This window comes from Macrobrachium nipponense, chromosome 35 (genome assembly GCF_015104395.2).
Source record: "Macrobrachium nipponense isolate FS-2020 chromosome 35, ASM1510439v2, whole genome shotgun sequence".
Taxonomy (NCBI): domain Eukaryota; kingdom Metazoa; phylum Arthropoda; class Malacostraca; order Decapoda; family Palaemonidae; genus Macrobrachium; species Macrobrachium nipponense.
The window spans coordinates 181,187-200,660 of NC_061096.1; the positions used below are offsets into that span (position 1 = coordinate 181,187).

General features: G+C 39.4%; 1 protein-coding gene across 1 annotated transcript in view; it reads left to right on the forward strand.

Annotated features, from left to right (window-relative positions):
• LOC135208182 (uncharacterized) overlaps positions 1–19,474 on the forward strand; it is a 71,677-nt gene that overhangs the window by 1,065 nt on the left and 51,138 nt on the right. The window lies entirely within an intron of this gene.

The window sequence follows — 19,474 nt, forward strand, 5'->3', positions numbered from 1 at the left end:
AGATCTTGATACTTATCCATTTTTTCCCTCTCTTTCTCTTCAACTCTGGTGTCCCATGGTATTGCGACATCAATGAGTGATACTTCTTCTTAACTTGTCAATCACCGTCACGTCTGGTCTGTTTGCACGTATACACCCTATCTGTTCTGATACCATAGTCCAGAGGATCTTTGCCATGATATTATTATTATTATTATTATTATTATTATTATTATTATTATTATTATTATTATTATTATTATTATTATTATTATATTATTATTTGCATATCCTGGGAACAGACCTTTCAGACATGTTTTATTGAAAATATTGCCAGAATTTACAGAAATAGATTGTTAGAAAATGTTCTCAATTCTTCTAATGACTTGTTGTTCTGGCACACTGGTATTTTTTTCGGGCTGGTGTTATCAAAGGCGGCGGGGGATCAGGGACGGGCTGAGGGTCAACGTCAGGTATTCAGGTGTGTCTCATAGGTGGGGAACAGGCTGTAGTCGTCAGGGTATTTCTTACGTGTCTTTCTTTTCCAGGAGTTTGTGATTTCAAGGACGTCTACATGTTTCAGCCACCTTGTTTAGCCATCATCGGAACGGGATCGCTGAGTGCAATGAGCTGCTTGATTACCGGGGAGGGGGGGAGCGGGGGATTGTATAGGAAAGGCAAGGGTGTAATTTGGGTGTGGGGTGAAGGTACGGAATGTTGAGGTAGGGGGACAGATTGAGAGTAAAGGATGAAATCGAAGTAGTATTAGTGATAAATAGAATGGGGCAGAACCCCTTTGCTTTAGTGTAGGTGAGTTTGATGTGTGATTTTTGGCGAGGTGGGAGGCTCTGGAAGGTGCTGATGATGATGATTTTTTTTCTTTTTTTGCCTTAGTGACGGGTGGGTGTCGATGTCAAGAGATTAGATTTCCTCCATATTTTAGATGTGGAATTTGTTTTATTTACTGTTTTTTTTTTTTAATACAGAATAATGGGAATAGGTATTTATTACTCGACTGATGAGATTAAAATATAAAGGGCAGGATAGTTGTACTTGTCATGGAATAGCAATATGTTGTAACTAGTGATATTAGAGTTAGGTATTTAGTGGGGTTAGTTATTATTATTTTTCCCTACTCACATATAACACACCTAAATTCATACATACACACTCATCTAAATACACATTTTTTTCTCTATACACGACCACATGCATATGCACATTTCTCTGATTCCACGTTTTGCCGCGCCGAGAATCGAACTTCGGACCATCGGATTGGTGGCCGAGCGCGAAAACCACTCGTCCAACGAGGAACTCAAGGGATCCTGTGACGGTGCAGGGTTATTCTTTACGATAAGGCTTCATGTCTTCTCACTCCTGTAGAAGATGATCAAGTTCATCTGTTTGCTGCTATTGGTCGGGGAAACGAGGCTCTTGATTTTTCCCCTTAGGAGAGGGAACGAATGCAGCCCAGGTCCTAGTGAACAATGGACACACCAACCGCAGGATCCAGGAAGTCTTTAGGAAGAGCATGGAGAAATGGTACTCCAGGAAGCCCACCTAGATCCCCCGCAGAAAAAGAATTTATTCTACAAGGGAAAAATCCATCGGCAGTATAAAGAAGACTAGTGCGCCCTACAGGAAATAATCAAGAACCGATAGCAGCAAACAGTGCCCAATGAAAAACAGGGTACCAGACTCCTCAAGCCACTTGATCTTGATTGCAATAAATAGCGCGAATCCAACCGAAACAGCTCATTGCACTAGCGATCCCGCCCTGATGATGGCCCAACAAGGTGGCTGAAATATGTAGACGTCCTTGAATACAAACCGGAAAAAAAAGAAAACGTAAGAAATAGGCCTATTCCCCACCTACAAGACACACTGAATACCTGACGTTGACCCTCAGCCCGTCCCTGATCCCTGCTGTGCCTTTGATAACACCAGCCCGAAATTCCGTTGACGACCTACAGCATGATAGCATCGGACAGCTGCTCAGAAATACTAGTGTGCCAGAAGGATTGAGAGAATTTGGTATCAAATCAATTCTGTAAATTCTGCCATTATTATTATTATTATTATTATTATTATTATTATTATTATTATTATTATTATTATTATTATTATTATTATTATTATTATCATTATTATTATTATTATTATTATTATTATAAGCGAGATTAGATGTGGGCCTTCTATCATCACGAATTAATGTTTTTTTTTTAAATCAAGAGAGAGAGAGAGAGAGAGAGAGAGAGAGAGAGAGAGAGTAAATGGCCTTTCGATAGCACAGGCTCTTGCTTGCGAATAATTTTCTCTTCCATTTTATGTAAGAAATCATCACTTATCCAGATTCTTGAAAAGATGTCATTCCCAATTCTTCCTTATCAGTCAGATAATAATAATAATAATAATAATTATAATAATAATAATAATAATAATAATAATAATAATAATAATAATAATAATAATAATAATAATAATAATAATCATAATAATAATAATAATAATAATAATAATAAAATAATAATAATAATATAGTGCATGGAAGAAGGACTAATAAAAGTAGACGAAGACCCAGAAATATACAGAGACAGGACAATGACAAACAGAACAGAGGACTAGCACAACAAACCAATGCACGGACAATACATGAGACAGACTAAAGAACTAGCCAGCGATGGCACGTGGCAATGGCTACAGAGGGGAGAGCTAAAGAAGGAAATTGAAGGAATGATAACAGCAGCACAAGATCAAGCCCTAAGAACCAGATATTGTTCAAAGAACGATAGACGGAAATAACATCTCTCCCATATGTAGGAAGTGCAATACGAAAAATTAAACCATAAACCACATAGCAAGCGAATGTCCGGCACTTGCACAGAACCAGTACAAAATGAGGCATGATTCAGTGGCAAAAGCCCTCCACTGGAGCCTGTGCAAGAAACATCAGCTACCTTGCAGTAATAAGTGGTACGAGCACCAACCTGAGGGAGTGATAGAAAACGATCAGGCAAAGATCCTCTGGGACTATGGTATCAGAACAGATAGGGTGATACGTGCAAATAGTGACCCGATGTGACGTTGATTGACAAAATCAAGAAGAAGTATCACTCATTGATGTCGCAATACCATGGGACACCAGAGTTGAAGAGAAAGAGATAGAAAAAATGGTAAAAAAGTATCAAGATCTGGAAAATAGAAAATAAGGATATGGGATATGCCAGTGGAAATCGTACCCATATTCATAGGAGCACTAGGCACAATCCCAAGATCCCTGAAAAGGAATCCAGAAAAACTAGATGCTGAAGTAGCTCCAGGACCCATGCAGAAGAGTGTGATCCTTGAAATGGCGCACATAGTAAGAAAAGTGATGGACTCCTAAGGAGGCAGGATGCAACCCGGAACCCCACACTATAAATACCACCCAGTTGAATTGGAGGACTGTGATAGAGCAAAAAAAAAAAAAAAAAAAAAAAAAAAAACAATAATAATAATAATAATAATAATAATAATAATAATAATAATAATAATAATAATAATAATAATAATAATATAATAATAATGGATAGAAGACTCAGTTACAAAGGCACAAGTAATGTCTTTAAGGTCCACAATGTTATATTTAAAGGAGCAGTTGTAAAACTTTATAAAACTATTAAAAGCTTTCGAACCCTTCCCTGGGTTCACCTTCAATTTAACATAAAAAAAGCACTGAGGAATGCAACTCAAAGACCGAGGACGCTGTTACGGCCTCTGTTAGAGAGATCCGCTTCAGGTTCGATATGAAATAAATAAAATAAATTCTCAACGCCAACAGTTGAAACTGGGGATACGAATATAGAAAGAAACACTAAACACAACAAAGGTTTATTTACAAGCTTACTAACAAAGGTAAATGCAGAATGGTATCTCCTATTTATATAAAAAGATAGAATCTTACATGCATGAACTGGGGGAACAGTGAGGTAATTCAAATACTTGCTACTTAGTTAGCGACTCGAAGCGATGGCTTCACAAAAGGAGAAACGGCGATTGCAGACGTCCTCTTGACTCTGTATTGCAGAAAATAGTCTACTCTTGATACTTGAAAGGCAGGAACTCTCCAAAACTCTCTAGCAGGACATTTCTTCTCTGAAGTCTTCCCCAACGTCGAAATAACTCGGTCGTCATCTCCTGAAGACGACTAGACCAGAATCAACCGTCAACCAACTCTCGAGCAACATTTCTTCTGATCCTTCGTCGGTCCCTTTTTCTCTTATCTCTCTTGGATGATTTCCGCTGCTGCTGATCTCTCACTGATAATCTGATCTGTGGCTCTTACTGAGGATATCTCTCTGTGACTAACTGATGAACTCTGCAGTCTGCTTTCTCCTGCTTCGTCCGTCGTATTTATACGGCATCCTGAGGGCAGGGCCTACGGCGAGCATCACAGACTCCCGAGATTACCGGAACTTCTCCGAAGAATCTAGACGAGGTATTGCATCAGAAATCGCGGCGTTTCTCACATCACGACGGCGCCTGACGAGTTCCACAACACTCCTGCCGATTCTAGAACCATCACAAGAATATGCACCTCCAACAAAATGCGCTAATGCCTCCTTGCTGCCGAACTTCTCGAAAATGCGTTTTCCTTTCCTTTAACTTCCTTTGCTATGAAGCAATTACCATCACATGCCCCCAACCCCCCCCCGAACCCCCCCCCCCCCCCAAAAGAGAAAAAAAATGAAATCAACTGATTTTTTTTTTTTTCTTTTAATGTGAAGCAAGAATTAAACAGCAGGGAAACAATTCTGCATAAAGCTTTAATCCAGTCAAACATGCACGCTTCTCCACTCACACACTCACTCGTGCGATAACAGAAAACAGTTATTAGGCTACTCATTCTGAGAAATCTCTAGAGAGGCTATCAGCTAATTCATTATCCTTCTCTCTTACTTTTTCCGTTTTCTGAACTCTGATTAAAACTTATAAATACTAAAAAAAAAACATCTCTTGTGTTTTTCTCAAAACTAATTTCTCTCAGTAACACTGTCACACGGGCGGAGGCCATGGCACAGGGCGTTCTTTATAATTCTGAAGCAAGTTTACATTCATTGCCTTTGCTCTACTCTTACCCACATTAATTCCATAATGCATATTTCCCCTCTTCTCTAAAATTGAAAAAGGACCTTCGAACTTATAAGGTAAAGCGGAACCTTCTTTATGGACTAGTACTAAAACTTTATCTCTTACACACAAACTTCTCTCTTTTGCTCTAAGATCATGTTTTCCTTCAGTTCCCCCTTGACTTCCGTTCGGGCTTCCGTTCTCCTCCGCAAGTTGCCTACTAGCTCTTAAATTGTTTTTATAATCCTCAAGAACATAACGACACAAAACTTTGTCCTTTAAATGAAAAGTTTCCTTACGCATATCATCTTCGAGATCATCATCCAGCTCACATTAAAAAATTCGAGTTAGTGTCTCATCCTCTCTCTGCAGCTTGACTACCTCATCCTTATCCAAAATGTTAGAGCCTAATTCATCACGTATTGATTTCTGCCCTGTTCGGCACACTTTCTCTCCTAATCAGTGAGACAGCAGCTCCTGTGTCTCGAAGCAAGACTACTTCTCTCGAACACACTCTTCCAAGAGAGGAAACTACGCCATCTGACAGAAATTCACCAAAAATTTTCCTAGTTTCTCTCATCACATCATTCCTACTTGATGAAAGGTTAACTAGCGATACTGGTTTCTTACCGTCCTTCCTCTCTACCGCACAATTTCTTGCTAAATGCCCTTTCCCATTACATCGGAAACAAGTTAATTCTGAGCCACTAGATGCCTTTTTATTCTTACAAACCTTAGACGTATGACCAGGTTTTCTGCATGTATAACAGGAATAGTCACTTTTACTCACATTGCTATTACTAGGACTGAAACCTTTACTGCTTTGTACTCTACCAGACGAAGGATCATTTCATTTCTTACTAACACTCAAATTATGAGTTAGACTATATTCATCAGCTAGCCTAGTTGCTCCTGCAAAAGATACTTCTCGCCTATCCTCTATATAAAGTTTAATCTCAGGGGATACGTTATCTTTGAGTTTTAATTTTCTAACAACACTAAGTTCTTCAAAGGATCAAAATCCTCAACTTTAGCAGAAGTTAACCAATCAAAAAACAGCCTTTCTAACTTCTTACCGTATTCTACATACAGAATATTTCATCCTTCTCAAATTTCTAAATTTCTTACGGTATGCCTCCGGTACTAGCCTATACGCGCTAAGAACAGTTTCTTTCACGATATCGTAATTATCACAATCCTCCTTAGACATGCAACTATACACAGTAAGTGACCTACCACTCAAAACTGACTGCAAATATAAAGTCCACGTTTCTTCTTTAGGAGATCCTACTCATTCCATTAACTTCTCAAAAGACATGAAATATGTCGTAACATCTTCCTCATCAAACTTTGGTACTAATTTTAGCACTGCACTCTCTTTCTTGTTGCTGCATTTCTCTCTCAGCTGCTCTTTCCTCTCTCTCAGCTGCTCTCTCCTCTCTCTCAACCGCTCTTTCATCTCTCTCATACTTTTCCCTTTCTTTCCTTTCAACTTACTCACGGAGATCATTCCCCTCTAGACCTAGGAGCTTGCCTGACTCAATAAACTCTTTCACCATCTCACTCATTCTGGTTCTTTCTATATTCTCCATTTCAAACTGTTACGGTGTCGAAATATCCTGGCCAAAGGTCGCCACAATGTTACGGCATCTGTTAGAGAGGTCCGCACTTCAGGTTCGATATGAAATAAATAAAAAAAAAATTTTCAAACGCCACCAACAGTTGAAACTGGGGATACGAATATAGAAAGTAAACACTAAACACAACAAAGGTTTATTTACAAGCTTACTAACAAAGGTAAATGCAGAATGGTACCTCCTATTTACATAAAAAGATAGAATCTTACACTGCATAAACTGGGGGAACAGTGAGGTAATTCAAATACTTGCTGCTTAGGTTAGCGACTCGAAGCGATGGCTTCACAAAAGGAGAAAACGGTGATTGCAGACGTCCTCTTGACTCCGTATTGCAGAAAATAGTCTAGCGCTTGATACTTGAAAGGCAGGAACTCTCCAAAATCTCTAGCAGGACATTTCTTCTCTGAAGTCTTCCCCAACGTCGAAATAACTCGGTCGTCATCTCCTGAAGACGACTAGACCAGAATCCAACCAACTCTCGAGCAACTTTTCTTCTGATCCTTTGTCGGTCCCTTTTTCTCTTATCTCTCTCGGATGATCTGTGGCTCTTACTGAGGATATCTCTCTGTGACTAACTGATGAACTCTGCAGTCTGCTTTCTCCTGCTTCATCCGTCGTATTTATACGGCATCCTGGGGCGAGCATCACAGACTCCCGAGATTACCAAAACTTCTCCGAAGAATCTAGACGAGATATTGCATCAGAAATCACGGCGTTTCTCACGTCACGACGGCGCCTGACGAGTTCCACAACACTCCTACCGACAGATTCTAGAACCATCACAAGAATATGCACCTCCAACAAAATGCGCTAATGCTCCTTGCTGCCGAACTTCTCGAAAATGCGTTTTCCTTTCCTTTAACTTCCTTTGCTATGAAGCAATTACCATCACAGACGCCAAGAATGGCTGCCTCCTCCCTCCCTCCCTCACCCTTGACTTAATCCTCGTTATATTCATTTCATATTATATTCACACCACAGAGGGCCCTGGCAGTTAGTGGGGACTGGGTGCTTCCCTAATCCCAAAGAGACCTTTGCCTGCCGACCCCTCAGGAAAAATGTCGCCTTTATTTCCAAAGCTTTTAATGTTGATAGTCGTTATTCATAACTGGGTCACTAAGCTCGCTCTCTCTCTCTCTCTCTATCTCTCTCTCTCTCTCTCTCTCTCTCTCTCTCTCTCTCTCTTGTTGTTTTTGACAGTTTATGATTGGGTCACGTGGGATTCTAGTCTTATTGTGGGTCATGCACAAATCAAACGATCTAGGTTAAATCTCCACAGTAACTGTATTTTAGGGTAACATACATAGGACCAAGTGAATCTGAATTAAAATCTACAGTAACCGCGAGTTAGATTCTGGAGGGGTGGGGGCGGGATCGGCAGAGGGCAGCAAGGGAATACAAGTCTTCCCCTATTTATGACCGGCCGGCGTGTAATTCCCGTCCTTCAAGGGGCACGCCGGGGTGGGGTCCTTCTCTCAGTTCCTTTAGTTCCTCACAACCCCCGATATATTCCCTCCTGGATGTGATTGGTTCTACCTCCTCTCCTTAGGCCTACCAGTCAATAAGTGTCAGAATATTTGACACCAAACATCAACGAACTTTTGGGGGTTGGCTGCTGAGAGAAGATGGCCGTTGGAGGTTCCCTTATGGCTCCTTGTAAGAGTTCAGAGCTTGAAGAGATCCCTGCAACCCTTACCTTATCCCACCCATAATTTCGTCCCTCGAAGGTACTGACTTAACTAATTCAAATTTACTATCTCTAAGTGGGCCATTTGACTTGCGTACAAGCCAAAAGTTACAAGTGAATTGGATACACAAAAATATCATTGATTTATTTAGAAAAAAAATCATTCTTTTCTGCCTTCCTCTTCCGGTTTTAAGAACTCCAAAACGAAATACCTCACTCTTCCCTGGAAAACAGATCAATACCACAAAATATAACAAGAGGTTTTTTCTCTCCCTTTTGTTCCAGTCCTGAATTACTCTCAACACAAAAGAAAATGGTGAAAGCAGTAACCAACAAAAACAATACACCTGCGCTCTTGCATGTTCCACTGGCTCTTCACTGAGATACCCAACCAACCCTGGGTATGGGGCTACTGGTTTATTGGTGTGTAGTGCTAAGCTGTCCTCAAGCACTGCGGGCAGGAGCGACAGGTGGTGCTCGCTCATGCTCCAAGTGCGGATATGCTGAATAACCTCAGATGAGTGTTTGGTCTCCTTCACACGATACTGTCCCGTATATGCCGGTTCGAGCTTGTGTTTCGGCAGTTGCATTCTCTTTAGATAGATTCTATCCCCTTACTGGATTGGAGAATCATGAATTCGAAAGTGTTTATCATACCGCAACTGATACTTTTCATTTGCCCTCAACAGCAGTTGCTGTTGACAGCACTCATCGGGTCAAATTACAAAACCAAACCTGGTATTGTTCCAACAAGCAGAGTCGCATCTGCTGAATGCCCAAGACCACAGAATATGGCAATGTCCATAATTGAGCTGTTATAAGAGACGTTCATAGCCATCTCAGCCGTCCGCAACAGAGACGGCCAGGATGTCAGGTGATCTGCAATTAGGTACTTTAAGATATTAATCACTTCATGCTTATGAGGCTCAACTAATCTATTTGTGCACAGCCGATAAGCCGTATGGTAAAATGCCTTACTTGCAAAAGAGCCATAAATTTGCGAATAATTTCATTTATGAACTCTCTGCCATTGTCTGAAATCACTGTTCTAGGACACCCAAACCGATTTACAAGGGAACGTAATGCTCTAGCCACTTCTTTTGATGACTTGCCTTTCATCGCACACACGTGCGTGAAACGTGTGAACGCATCCACAAACACAAATATATTTAGGTTTTACTTGCACTGGAGATAGCGGTCCTACCACATCCATATGCACTCTATCCCAATTTACAGGCACCACAGGCCACAATCAGGTCTTTGGAATCACATGTCAATGCTCTTTATTGTATTATACACGTGACAGTTATTAACAAATCTAGTTATTCCCAATGCATGCTAAACCAAAAGAAGTGGTCGTGGGCTCTAAGAGATCTTTCTATGCATACATGCCCATCATAAGGGCTAACATGAATCATGTGCATGGCTTTCTCTGTCAAAGCTTGAGGAAGGACGACTCGGCATCGGATATCACTGGGCCGTTTCTCATAACTACACAATAAGACATCTTCTTCAATGAAGAACATATCCTTTGGCAGGCCTTGATCTGGCTAGTCGAGACTTCAGACCAATGACTTTCAACCAATTCTAGCACACTAGCCACAAACATCAACCACACTTTTATTCTCTGGGCATCTATTCTGGAATTCCCTAGATGGAGTTCCACCTGCATTCAACCAGCTGCTGCCTCGGCCACTCCCACTCACCTGTAAGGGCTCGCAAGATTCCTGTTTTCTATGCACCTCGTTTACATCTGATTGACCGTCATTGATTTGACTTGTCGCAATGTTAATTTCACTAGTGCCGGCATTGCCTATGCCATCAATGCCATGAGGTTTCTTTCGTAGTTCTTTCTTATGCTTTGCAACACGAGTTGTTACTTTTACGATGTTCCTGGAGAAAGCATCCGTGACCCTATTGCTTTATCCAGAAATATGTTTGACCTTTATGATATAAAATTCTAAAATTCGCTTGATCCAATGAGCTCAGCCTTTGGTAACCTCATTCTTCTTAAGCAGGTGTGGTAATGGTCGGTGATATGTGAAATTCTTTATTTTATGCCCCAATAAAAAATAGTGGTTTCTCTTCAGGAACCATATTTCTCTGCCCCTTTTAATGCGTGCAATGCAAAACAAACTGGTTTTTCATTACCTAAATTGTCAATCTGAGAGATTGCGCATCCTATTGCAATATCACTCGCATCTGTGGTCACTAAAAAGGGGGAATCAAACCTTGGGTAAGCCACGAGTTTGTTGCTCACCAGTGCATCTTTTAATTTCTGAAAAGCATCTTCATCATTTTCACCCCATTGGATATCAGGTTGTTTCCGTAATGCATGTAACAGTCTCGCTATCTGTCCAAAGTTTCTTATGAATTTCTGATAATATCCCGCGAGTTCAAGGAAGCTGGCTACAACCTTCGCATGCTTAGGCTATGGAAATTCTTTAATTGCTACAACTTTATCGGCATAAGGCTTAAGGCCTTTAGAAGTTACTGTGTGCGCCAAAAACTCTATTTCGGCTTAGAAAAATTTACATATTTCTAAATTTATTTTCATACCATGGCACCTTAATGCTTCTAAAGCTTCTATCGATTTAGCTATATGCTCCTCTACAGTAGCACCAACTACAATGATATCATCTAGATATACAAAAACACCATGGCCTTTAAGGAAGCTAAAACTGACATCATTACTTGTGAAAATTGAACTGGAGCATTCTTTAATCCAAAGGGAAGGGAATTATATTCACATAGCCGATTAATCTCTATAAAGGCCGTTTTCTCTTTATTCTCGTCATCTAGAGGAATTTGATGATAGTCCGACTTGAGATTTAGCGTGGTGAAAATGTACTTTTTCTCACTTTAAGCAAATGCTCTTCGATTGAGGGCAACAGACAGATATTATCTTTTGTAATGGCATTCAAGTCCTTGTAATCAACACAACCTGAGAGAGGCATCTTTCTTTTTAACTAAACGAATTGGAGAAGCCCAGGGAGACTCGCTTTCTTGAAAAATACCCTGATCTTGTAATTGATTTATGGTTTCCCCAATTACTTGTTTATGACATGCAGGAGTTCTATAAGGCTTAGTTCGAACATAATTGAATTGAATTAAAGAGAGAATTTGGGCCAAGGCAAAGCACTGGGAGCTATAGGTCATTCAGTGCTGAAACATAAATTGACAGTAAAAAGTTTGAAAGGTGTAACAGGAGAAAAAACCTCACAGCTGCACTATGAAGCAATTGTTAGGAGAGGGTGGAAAGTAAGATGGAAGAAAGAGATTGTGAACAGGGGAACAGTAAAAGGAACAAAGGGGGTTGCAGCTAGGGGCTGAAGGCACGCTGCCAAGAACTCAAGTAATGCACTACCCCCCTTAAGGAGTTTAGTTCGGATAGTGGAATGGTCTCCTATTTTAAACAGTACCTTGTTAATTCTCCTATTGCAATTACATCTTGATATACTCTTATTATGTCTCCTATGCAACTGCGGTAATTCAAAGGTGTTGCTTTGATAGCTGTCTGCAATAGTTTTCTAAGCCATGGTTAGCCACGACCTTGACTCTATGTAGTCAGACCGACAAGGGTGCACACTTCTAAATCACAAAGAGAATCGTTACTTAATGCTAATCTATTACCACTCTCATTAATAGAAGGTACATTTGTCTTTCCATCAATGATGGTAGCGACACCTGGCAACATAAAGCTGCTCACTTTCTATGGGAATTAATATATACTACTGTTCCTTCTTTTATCTTCTGTGCTGGGATGAGAGGAAGGTAGTAAAGATGGGAGGAAGGAATTCCCCCCCCCCCTACTCAGGGCTAATGGGTACCACCCCCATTCCCCTTTCTTGCTGCCTGGGCTACTTTGATGCACGGTCGGCACTCTCCCAAGACGGGAAGCTGTGGGAACAGCCCAGTTCCCACTGGCATCGGCACTTCCACTCCCCCTTCGGCGACCCTATAGAGAGCCACCTTGTGCTCACACCCGAAGCCAATTCCCAGAATAATGGGAATAACATCCATGTGGGTGGTGGGCACCACATGGAATTTGTGAGTCAAAACTCATCCACCCAAGGAGATCACTTGCTGTACAGTTCTCTGGAGTATTATATGATGACTGTTTAATAACAGACATCCCTTCGACCCCATAATGGCGCCCATCACCAAGCGTCCCTCGATCAAAGAAACGCATGCTCCACTGTCTAGGAAGGCATGGTATGCCTGTTCCAATTCCCACCTCAAGAATGGAAGCAACTGAATCTCCACTCTCGCAAGAAGGAGAGGCGGGGGGAGACATCTGCTCTGTTTCCCCCAAGGATACACACACCCCTGGGGCAGAGGGAGCAGTCACTGGTGGGGGAAGACCCCCACCTACCAGCTGACAGTAGTTGGCACTACTCCACCGGGGCCTGCTGTCTCTCCTCCTGTTGCTATGCCACTGGCCCTAGGAGTGCTGGGAGGGTAGTTATTCGCTGATACACTCCTTCCTCTCCTTCCTCTCGAGGGAGGGGGTGCGCCGTTTGGCACAACGCCATTTTTTGAACACTGGCTGACCAGGTGGCTTACTGTATCGCATCTAAAACAGTTCCTTTGTCCAACAAGTGACCCTTTCTCCCACCACTTGCCACCAGAGTCCCCCTGCCATATCCACACTCCTCATTCCCTTGGCCCTACCCCTGATGTTTGGCACTAAGGCCAGCTCCCCTTGAGCTGGATGGGGCTGGTAGAGTACACTTTTGTGTTGCAGAAAGGTTGGCGGTGGTGATGGTCCAGCTCCATTTGCGCCTGTGGAATCAGTGCATCAAAATGGGCTGCCCAGGTCCCACTAGGAATGCATCTACAGGGGTGGGGAGGGCCTTTACCAGCAACCATTGACTGAAGTCCTCTCTGTCCTCTTCCATCCGTTCTGTCTCCAGTGCCAAAATGTCATAATCACTCAAAATTCAGGTTACATATTTGGCGATAATCTCCCTACTCAAAATTCTTTGACCATTTTGGGGAACCATAAGAAATGGGGAAATCCAATTTAACGTGGGGAACAGAAAATCGACTATGACCTTTGAATGAAGTGTCATAAAATTATGACTTTGGTTTCTCTACCTATATTTTTGTTTAAGAGATTCCAGTGGAATGAATTTAAAGATCATCAGATGCAAAGAAAGTATTCTAAAAATGGCTGAAAATTGGGACCAAACAAGTTAGACTAATGACGAAAATTTATTCGAAATCGTTACTGTATATTCTTTATTTGGATTTGTGTAACTAATTTTGAAGGTCATAGAATCCATAAGAGAATGTTATATACAAAAACAAATAAATTACATAGGTTTTCATATTCATATGATAATAAGGCATCCAAAAAGTTTTTCTGCACTGACAATAAAGTATCAATGCCACTAAAACTAAAACTTAACTTTGCTTGTCTCTTGGTTACACAGTACAATTTATTAACACTTACCATTCTGATAAGAATATATTCATAACTAAGTGTTTTATGTACACCTTCGTTTTCTCCTTTTGACAGTTAAAAGTAGGTTTACATTACTACAAGCCATTACTACTTCAGTCCATGAGTGTTCCATTTGAATATTGATTAGAACTTTATCACATCAAATTAAAAGAGGTGAGTCATTTCTTATCCATAAATGAATAATGGTGCTGCATTGTTTAAATATTGAATACAGTTGCATTTGATCCAGGTGACTGCAGGTCTTAAGGGTAGGATCAGAATCCATGCCTGAAATGAAGTAATTCTTAATATGTTCCTATTAATAAGCAATCAATATATTCAAATATTAAACGTGAATTTTTTTATTCCAGTTCAAACCATGAAAACTTCTGCTATTTAGAATATGGAATGACACAAATTCAAGATGGTAGAATTTATCAATTTTTGTCTTACTATGGTGTTCGTAAAGGTATTCATTTCGTAGTCATGTAACAACTATTTTTCATTTGTAAAAACAAACTATTTTCCATTTTGCTTGACTGACCACGATTTTCATCTATTTAGCATCGACTTGAAATTGTCTGTTTCCTTTTTAGCGTCTCTTTTTGCAAAATATTATCGGTGTAAAGAAAAGCAAAAGAAATATGCACCCCCCCAAAAAAAAAAAAAATAATCTTAAAAGACCAACCCTATAACACTTTACTGTAAAATAGTAGCTTAGGAGATATTGAGGGAAATGTGAGACAAAAATTCGATTTATCCACTTTTTTTCCAAAAAATCTGCATACCAATTTCTGGATAGGAAAAAAACCCCACAAGATTACTGAGTATAACTTGTTTACTTGCAAGTCTTTACAAAGTATTTAACACTCGAGTACTTTCATGCCTTAGCTGTGGCCCTTTCTCAAGAGATGTGTAGGTGGTCAGGCTGGGTTAAGGCCCTAAACCAGTCTGACCACCTACACATCTCTTGAGAAAGGGCCACAGCTAGGGCATGAAAGTACCCGAGTGTTGAATACTATATAGATACTTGCAAGTAAACAAGTTATAGTCAGTAATCTTTTGGGTTTCTTTTTCCATCTTCAGAAGACAACTGAAAGAAGTTTTTATCTGGTTCAATTTCGGGATTGTTGGTGAAAAAATATTTTAATTTTAGAGCAAAATCTCAATGAAACAAACCTGTGTAGAATGTAATTTCCTATTTGCTTAGTAACTACCTCTTACCCATAAGATGCACAGTTTTTGAGAAAAACAAAAAAGTATGAAAAAATATACTTACCAAACAGGTTCAAAGTGGGAATGACACAAATTTTAAACGGAAGAATTCATGTTATATGCATCTGATAATATTAAAAAAAATTAAATTACTATACCTTGTTGGATAAAAATACAGGTACAGAAACCCAAAATCACAGTTCTATAACAATCCATTCAAAGGTTTTTGTCGATATTCTATTCCTGACTGTGGCCATTACCGCCATTTTATATTTCTCCTTTTTCTATGGTTTCCCCAAAAATGTCAGAATGACATCCCATGGAATCGAGTATAGGAACAACCCAACTCATGCAATAAAACTTTGTACTGTTAAAAATTTCTAGGTTACCTTCAGTGGCAACTCGACTATTAGGCCTACCAGCCAATCAGTGCCAGAATAGGTGAAGCCAAATGTGGTGAAATTATAATCTCCAGTATCTCAAAATGGTCAACAGCACATAATTTTCTTGAAGAAGGTAACAACGGTAGGAATTTTAGGCACTGGATTTAAAATACAAAATAAGAAATCAATTTGTGTATACCTTAAATAATGTTGGTATTCACCTACCACAGAGACAAGAACCAACCTAGCATTCTTTTATAACTCCTCCATACACATTGGCCAAACATGCAAATTAACTTGTATAAAATACTTAGCTAGTTCGATGTCTTCTAGAAGATTCATGATAGCACAAGAAGTGATTACATAATTTTAATTAATACAGAATGGTAATGATCACCATTATCGAGACCCATGAACGTCCCTTTAAAATGCCATGTGTGCTCAGAAGCCAGGACAGAAGCACATAATACCAACGTTAAGGCGGAAAACAAATGGAGGGAAATTCTTGTCACATTGGCGAAATACAGGTAAAAAATATGACTTGCAATTAAGAAATATTAATTAGCAATTATTAATTATTAACTCACAATAAATCTACAGTAAAATTAACTATATAAAAATGAACACTTTTCTTTTGATGGAAATGGAAATTAACTGTCATTTTATGACATTCCCGGGCCTATCCCCCCAAAAAATAAGCAACAAAAAAAGGAAGGTGATTTCTCACATAAGAACTAAACTTACTTACAGAGCTCCTTGTTTTATGAGCTCTCTCCTCTCTAGTGTAGCTCTAGTTTTGCTAGCACGCTGAGGAGTGTTTCAATCATGGGGATGAGACATTTCAGAACTAGGAACATCTGTATTCACATTATCATCAAGATTACTTATAAGTTCCTCATCCACTGGTTCACTAACCTCTAAAGGTACAAGCTTTTCTACTATTCGTGTACTGACATGACCAAAACAACATACCCAACTTTAGGATTACTCCCGTTCCTTAGCCTATCAGAACCATAATGATGTTATCTTAAGGAAACTATATATTCATTCTATCAGACCTTCTCAAACTTGGAAATGATACAAGAAAATAAGAAAAATTGCTTATTCAACTGAAAGTGGTCCATGTAAGTAGGATTAGATTCATCCACTAAAACTACTGGTGGCATAGCTTCAATTGATCTGCCATATAAGAGAAGTGAAGGTGTCAAGGGTTCTGAAGACATCCTATCACTGTTGATATAACACGAGATTGAACCTCAACAACCATCGCCTGAAGTTCATCTAAAACTGACTCTCTTACGAAACAAATCTTTTGCAAACATTCTTAAACAACTTAATCATCCTTTCATAGAAGCCACCTTGCCAAGGTGTTAGAACGATGAATTTCCAAACAATACCACGATTACTGAACTACTTTCGTATTCGAGGATCACTACACATTTCCTCAAGAAACTTGGCAGTTGCTTTAAAATTTTTCCCATTATCTGAAATTATCTGTTTGGGGACAGACCATAAAAAGTGCCATAAAACCCATGAAAAATTAATAAGAATGATTCTGCTTTCATAATAAATGCCATATCTAAGTGAACTGCTCTGTAAACAAACAGATATAAACCTTACTTGGCTCATTATCTTCAGTCTTTGTAATGACAAGAGGTCCAAAATAATCAACATTTGCATTCTCATATAGTCTGTTCAAAACAACTCTATGGAAAGGTAAAGCAGGGGGACCAGGGAGGGTAAACACAGGGTTTACCTTCACCTTTCCTGCTGATAACATATTTTCTAATGACTGCATACTGCTTGCTTTCCCTTGGGGCTCCAAACTTGTCTACAAATAGTAGCAAGAATTTCCTGTACTCCTCCATGTTAATTATACCTATGTGACTTTAGAATGAAAAGGTTAGTTAAATGTTCTCCCGGTGGTACTAGTTCAGAGTATTTGGAATTCACAGCAATCTCAGCATGCTGGAGGCGACCTCTTGACTTCATCAGTAAAATGGAAGGATCAAAATATAGACCTAAGTTCTTCATCAAATCAGAACATTCGACAGACAAGCTAATAAACTAGTGGATCTGGTAACGTTATCTTTGACGCTCAACTGGGTGATATCCAGAGTAACAATTTTTTTCAGAAACTGAAATACATATTTCGTTATCACAACAATCTTCTCCAAAGAATAACATTTTCTAACTTCAAGCAAACATTCAACCTTAACTGGATCAATCGAGGTGTTACAAAATATGTGCTAAGCATAGCATATTCCATGAGTTGCAACTAGGCGAGGCACTGAAAATTCACTAAGTGCCTTGAACTCTTTATATAATTCCATTCAACTTCTTAAAAATTCTCTAATTAATGGATCATTCCAGGAGACATTTGTCCTCTAAGCAGCTTGAATAAGGATTTTACCCTTTATGATTACTGGACAAAGGAATCCTAGTGGATCAAAAACAGTTGAGACCAAACTAAATAAATTGCATTTAGTGATTACTTCAGGTACAAATATTTTAGCCGACTTCAGACTAAGCATGTCTGAGTTGACATCCCAATTCAATCCAGGAACTGAAGTAGTGGTAGGAACAACATAACCACTGTTATCTTCTTCGATTTTAGTTTAAGTTTCTCATTGTTAGTTACCCAAGTCCTGGGTGGCATTTTGGCACTACTCAGTTGCTTGTTAGCCTCAGCATAAAACTCTAACAATTCTATTTATCAGATGTACTACCCTAAAGATTATTAACATAAAAGGATTTGGCAATCAAATTCTTAAAGGGGCTACCTGACCTACTCAAATGAAAGTGAAGTGTTGCCATCAACAAAAATGCAGGTGATGTGCTACCACACAGCACACTAGCAAATCTATAGGTGTCTAAACCTGCTTCTGGGTTCTGCAAATCTCGGAATCATAGAAACATAACAAAACCTCGATCAACATTCTGCAGGCCTACCCACAAAAATGCCTTGCTAATATCTGCACTAAATGCAAAATAATTGACTCTAAACTTTAACAAAACATCACCTTTGATTAAACAATCATTGAGAAAAGGATTATCTTTTCCTTCTCGAGCACTGCTATTATATATTATCCTTAAGGGGATAGTGTCCGAATCTTTAAGCACTCCATGATGCGGAATATAAAATGTATTAGTACCAACTACTGCATCAGTAACTTTCTCAATAAAATTCTATTTTAACTAATCCTGGTTGATATTATGGTATGCATCCAAGCGTCCAGGAACCTTGGATAGATTTTTCCTTAATGAATACACTTGCCCTAAAGCCATTCTATAGTTGTTGGGCAAAAGAGGGCAATTTTCTTTCCAGGGAAGACGAACAAAATACTCTCCATTCGGATACCCAACACTATTGACATACTTTCTGTAGACACAATCATCTTCCACAGATGGGGCAGTTGGATTCGAGTTCCCATAATTTAAGAATTTATTCATTATTCTCTTCAATCAAATCACTAACATGAAGAGGAGAAATATTAGCAGTTAATCTAAAAATAACAACTTATGTCTTAATGGAAGCTTCCAGGTTATTGAAAAATTGCGAGGGAATATTACCAAACAGAATGCAACCACCAGGTGTCTCAAACAATTTAACACCTTCATACTGGATAACACCACCAACAAAATCAGCAAAATAATCACAACCCACCATCAATTCAATCTCTGAGACAGTGTCGGAATGATGAAATTTCATCTGCAGTTTAATCCCTTAACCCTGCATCATTTGATAAACCTTATACATGCCAGGTGCAGAAATACTACCTGGTAACTCATCAACAATTACAACTCTCAGCTTCTTAATATTACATATCAAATTGTCCCTCCTTTGGCTGGGACTGAAAACCTTGTAAAACAAGTTGTTGACTCTCACAGTCTTTCGTTGTAGTGCCTTAGCAAACTTGGAAGTAATAAATGAAATCTGTGATCCAGGATAAAAAAAATGCTGCTAACACACTTTGACTTGGAATTATCATCATTAGATATCCTTGACCTGAGT